Here is a 6,194-nt window from a genome sequence, read left to right as displayed (position 1 = left end):
AGCACTTCATCAGAGAAGAGTTGTCGGGGAAGCTATTTTGATTGATCTTATTGATTTCGATGGCACATGAATAAAAAATAATGATGTTATTTTGTGTTTTCATGTTTTATGGGGACTTTACATAGGCTATACATAATGATTATTATACTGTACAAATTGTAGGCTATCCCCTATCCCCACCCATCACAGAAAACTCTGCATTTAAAATTATTTTTTTTTTAAATCATCACTTATAATGTATAAGCTGTTTTCCTCATGGGGACAAAAGAATGTCCCCACAAGGACAAGGATTATGTATATATCCTTCTTTGTGTGGACATTTTGTCCCCATAATGTAGGGTTTACCAGGCAGGCCACACACACACAACACACACTCACACTTGTGTAATTGGATTTTTTTAAATCCAAATCTATTTCTGAGATAGATCTATAACCCTTGTGAAAACATTCCTGTGTGACAACTAGCCCCGCAATAGTATAGGCTATTTTATCAAAAAACAGCACATTTTGTGTAAGGGGTTCCAGACACAGTGTCTGAGAGTCATTTGCTCATTTGCAGGAAGTTATGCATTGTGAGGTGGTTCATGCTGAGGTGTAAAGCCTTTTGTTTTTTGACTTTGTGGTTATCGCTGATGTGACATGCAGATATGTGAAGAGTTTTAAACCGATCAAAATGTTGGGTTGTCACACAGGAAAAGATGATCTTGAGGTTTTTAGACAAGGTTTATCTCTAAATGTTGCATGCATTATGAATGTCAACAGGATGTTAAACAAATTACAAAAGCATTCAACACTTTTATCATGCTGAGCTCATAGTGCAGGGGATGTAGCATGGAAGCTATGAGCAGATATAGGGACATTCAGCACAGAAAATGCTGTGCTTGTGTTCCAAGAAGATTTATTTAATATTTATTTAAACAGGGCCTGCATTTTACAAAATGAACACAAATTATAATCACAGATGCAATATTACACATTGAACAGAACTATTACAATCTAACAAATATTAATATTCTCTAATATCCATATAGGCATGTCAGATGTAAATTTACTGTACGCTACAAGAAGGCTACTTCTGATATACATCAATAGACTTTACATTACTACAGTATTTTTTCCTGTTTTTCTTTTAGGTTAATGATGAAAGTAATAATTCAGAAGGATACTTCTGAATTATTGTGCATGACACAGACCTTTTCTTATTCATTTCCCCTCTCTCTCCCTCATATGTGCCCTTTGGAAGAGAATGTCTATGTACGCAGCTGTAACAGCTTTATTCAGCCTCGTAGCTTCAGGCTGGTCCATATGAAGAAAGCCTCTGCTCATCCATATCAAATAGCACATACTCTGAACTGCGCTCCGGGTCCTGGCACATGTGGTTAACAATGAAACACTGGTAGTTCCACAGTAGAAGCAGGACCATGCCAGACAATGCCAGCAGTACCAGGCTGACCAGCAGGAGGCGCTGTTTGTCCAGGCAGCAACCGTTCTGACAGCGCTCATCAGTGAGATGTGTGTACTTCCATAGAGATTTCTTCAGGAGCACACATCCCGAGCCCTGATGTGGATACAGAGACACGGCGAGATCTTTTGTTTGCGCTGTACTCATTGTACGGGAAGTACTCAGAGATTCATGCAAGATGATTGCTGTGGGAAAAACAAGCGGTAGGGCCTCAGAGATTAAATTAATATTGCAGTTCATGTTGCACAGGCCTGACTAGGGCTTTTGTTATGTTTATCACTTGTGCAAACATAATCTTTTTAGATATAGAATTAATCCGTGGTTGGAAGAAAATAACTAAAAATAGCGACGCTACTACATATAATAGTGTTTTTCCCCCAGTAAGCTAGCTACTTGCGAGAAGAGGTTTAAATAATGTTCTCTTAAATGTAGCCTTGCAACGTCTGATTCAATGTAGTGAATTAGTTTGTCCAACATGTTCTCTCTCTCATGTACGGGTTAGGGTCCCAATTCAGAGGCTGCATCCTTTAAACGCTAGCCTAGAAATCTAGACGCACCCTAGCGGCAGCAAAATGTATTTTGCAGCCAGGGCAGTCTAGCAACTCTCCATTGACTTTCGAGCTGCAAAAACCTAAATTGGGTCAGGCCAATCACGTCGTGTATAGAGTAGGCGGGGCGGGCTTAACATAATGACGACAGAGTTGCGACGGTTACCTGCCACTTTAAAACAAAGAATGACGCTGCTGCTGGCGAACATCTTTCGAATCGGCTTTTCCGCGACTCTGGAGGCCTTTTCTTTGAGAAAAGAGCATAGAACAGCACTTAAGTCATTCTTAAAAAAAAGGAATTTGCCGGCCAGATATGGCAAAAGTGGAATCTATCAACTAGCTCCGCTGTTGGGGAAACGCTCTGGTTGGTTGAAGCGCTGTCCTATTGCGTGCAGAGGGAATTTGAAAGACAGCCGTTTATCCCGCCCCTCGGATTGAGCCGTGTCTATGGTGAGTTGCCAGACCCAACATCTTGATGTAGGTCTGGCTTGCCAGGCTATTTAAACGCTGATTTGAAGGCCGAATGCATCACAGCAGCGCAACGAAGGCTTCTTCGAATGCGGCCTATGCATCCTTCGTTTGCAGGCCGCAAAGGATAGAACGGATGGATCCTTCATAGCCATTAGCCAATCCCAAGATTCACTGCGCTCCGGTAACGACTGGATTTTTATTTTTTTTAAGAAAATGCCGGATTACCCTTTTAAATGTAAGTATTGGGTTTCAACTTACTCAAATATCTACCTAATCAAATGTAAAACAAAACAAAAAATTGAAGAGATTTTATTATGTACATAAATGGACCGAGATGAACATATTTAGACAGGTTGTGAACCCTGTTTTGTTTTCAGACAGTTGAATATAACTTTCAAAAAAGTCTAGTACAAATGTTCAACCTCCGTGGACTTTAAAGGCGCTAACTTTGAAGTCTGTGTCCTTTGAAGGATGCAGCCTCTGAATTAGGACACAGCTAGTAGTGTTGGAACGTCTGATTCATTCTACTTGATTGGTTCGCCTAATGGTCCTCTCTCATATTTAGCCTAATGTTAAAGTGCAATTCATTCTAGTAAATCGGTTTGTCTAAATATTCCTCTCACATTTAGGGTGCTTCTCAAACGGAAGGCTGAATCCTAGCAAGGCTGCATATCTCAGCTGCCATGTCATCAAGCGCCGCCGAAGGCTGTCTCAATTAGAAGGAGCCTTGGAAGGCAGCCTTCATTCAGCTCATTTTGATGGATGCATCTAGTGCAGGGGTGTCCAATCCTGCTCCTGGAGGACCACTGTCCTGCAGAGTTTAGCTCCAACTCCATTTAAACACAACTGAACCAGCTAATCAAGGTATGATGCTAGAAACTTCCAGGCAGGTGTGTTGAGGCAAAATGGTAGCCTGGGAAAACCCAGACAACTTCCGGCAAATTTAGATTTGCTCTGCAAGTAGTCTGGCAAAGCGCTCATTCAAGCCCATTTCTAATCCGTCGAAATCGCGGCACCAATCAGAAACGTTGGGGCGGGCTTTACACAATGACGATCGCTCTGATTAGGTCTATCCAATTGCGCCCAGAGGCATTTGAGCGACGTCCGTTGGTGAAGCGCATTATTATATTCAAATTGCAAACACATGAGGACAGTCTCCATGAAAGACCCACTGGCAGATGAACGTGCTTCTACATTTCTCTCCGAAACGGTAGGAAATTAAATTAGATTTAATAGAGGATTTTAACTGTGACAAGATGATTGACAGGGCAGTTTACGTGACAGGATGCACGCGACAGATCCGTCCGATAAAGATGACGAAGTAGTATGTCCCAAAGCTTGCCTACTTTTTTGCTACACATTCAAAAGTAAATACCTTTTCTTCACAAAAAGAGTACATACTTTTATGGCGTAGTGTAACTTAGGCGAATTGGGACGCAGCATATGGCTTTACACGATGACGATCGCTCTGATTGGTTTTAGATCTATCCAATTGCGCCCAGAGGCATTTGAGCAACGTCCGTTGGTGACGCCTCTTTGGAAATGAGTTATTAATGAAGCTTTGCCAGACCATAACTCAGTTACTACTGAGAATGGTCTGGTTTTAACCAGGCTAGCAAAATGGAGCTAAACTCTGCAGAACAGTGGCCCTCTAGGACCGAGTTTGGACAACCCTGTATTAGACTGTCTCATTAGCGTTAAGCCTCAGAAGGACACAGCCTCACTAGGATGCAGCCTTCCGTTTGAGAAGCACCCATTACATTGGAACGTCCGATTCATTATATCGAACAGATTCACTAAAATGAATCACTGATTTGACACTCTGTGCTATGTAGATATTTTCAACTTGGTTATGTAAATAAATTAGGTTGTTTTTGTTTAGCTATTTAGTATAAATTTACTTGTTTTTTTTGCTTTATGGCTCTGATTAAATTATAATTGACATAAGTGCATAAGTTATGTACTGTATATATCTTTTTTTATTTATTAAAAAAAATATATTGCAACCCTGCTAACTTCAGTGCTAACTTTAGTTGTAGCTTGTAGTGTTTCAAAACTGTACTTAAAAATATGATTAACTTTCAAATTAGCTTCCTCAACTATGGAATTAATTGTTCTTATTGAGTTGGTGCTAAATCTAACCCTCATAAGCAAACTATATTTTGATCAAGTTTTTGATAAACTAGAAAAACTTGTTGTGCTCCAAATGGATAAAAAAATCATTTTGCTTCAGGTGCGTAGAGCCAAAGGAGTGATTACAAACGAAATGTTCTAACCACACACTGAATTCAATCCAGACTAAAACATTTGGTAACACTTTAGTTTTGAGTCCAATTCGCACTATTAACTAGTTGCTTATTAGGATATTGGCTGTTTTAATTAGTACTTATGAAGCACATATTAATGCCTTATTCTGCATGATCATATTCTACATCCCTTAATCCTATCCAATATCTAAACTTAACAACTACCTTATTAACTATTAATAAGCAGTAATTAGGAGTTTGAGGCAAAAGTCGTAATTAATAGTTTGTTAATAGTGAGAATTGGACCCTAATCTAAAGTGTGACCAAAAATTCTAGCAAATTATTATTAAAATGCATAGTGCAAAATAAGCTATCAAGCTTTTGATCAATGATTGAAATTGACTCTAAATAGAAGTTATATTGAAAGAAAAAACATTATTTTAAGGATAAAAAATATTATTAATTTCAGGATCTTATAGACGTGTATTGTTTCATAGATGTTAGCTTTTGACTCCGAAAGGGCTGCATCAGAAACACCTGCCTCGCCTACCATGGTTATATAAAATAGCACAAACGCAATATAAACACCATTATAAACGCCTACCTTTCGAGTTGATGTAGAAGCTGTAGGACTGCTAGCTTACAAAGAAAAACAAGCATCAGGTTGCAAGATGCCAGAGGGTTTGTCCATTCACTGACCTGTGTGCCTGTTCGGATTACTTCTGCTCAAAATGTCAAAACAAACAGATTCAGAGCGCCTCCTCCTCTCCGGTCTTGGCACAACACCTTATCCACACCAGATTGTGACCATGTCTGTTTAATGTGAGAGGCGGATTGTGCAATGATAATTCATTTTATGTCATTTTTAAAATGATAACTTCCATGAGACTAAACATGGGTGAATTCAGGGTGATTGGGACACTTTTTTGCCATTCACCCTGATGAATGTATACTCCCTACATTATTTTTACCTATTGTAAGAAAACGCATAAACTGCATCCACATATTTCAGAAAACCCTGAAAGATTAATATAGATTTAGCCAGTTGTTCTCTACTTTGATCTTGACACTGAAACAAATGGCTTTGCGTGCTCTCACGCTGTGCAATGTCCCCATGAGAGCAAGAGCATGAGTGGTGCCAAGATACTGATGATAAACATTGTGGCATATTTCACATTTTTGAATAATGAATGTGGGCACACTACGTTAATGCACTGAATTTTGGTATCCTCGTGGTAAACCCATTAAGTATTATAGGCTACTAGTAAACTAAGTATATGTAATGGCACATACAATCACGCTCTGTAGAAAATATAAACATGTTATGAATATTAATGTAAATATGACATCCGCATGGTATTTATCCAAATATTCAGTAGTGTATTCAGTGTGAAAGTTCATGTATAGAAGCATAGTTAATTATAGAGGAGAGAAGGCTGACCTTTGCTCTTAATCTTGTAGTGAATC

The sequence above is a fragment of the Leuciscus leuciscus genome (assembly GCF_965113295.1).
Source record: "Leuciscus leuciscus genome assembly, chromosome: 5".
Lineage (NCBI taxonomy): Eukaryota > Metazoa > Chordata > Actinopteri > Cypriniformes > Leuciscidae > Leuciscus > Leuciscus leuciscus.
Note: the sequence above shows the minus strand (reverse complement) of the source record.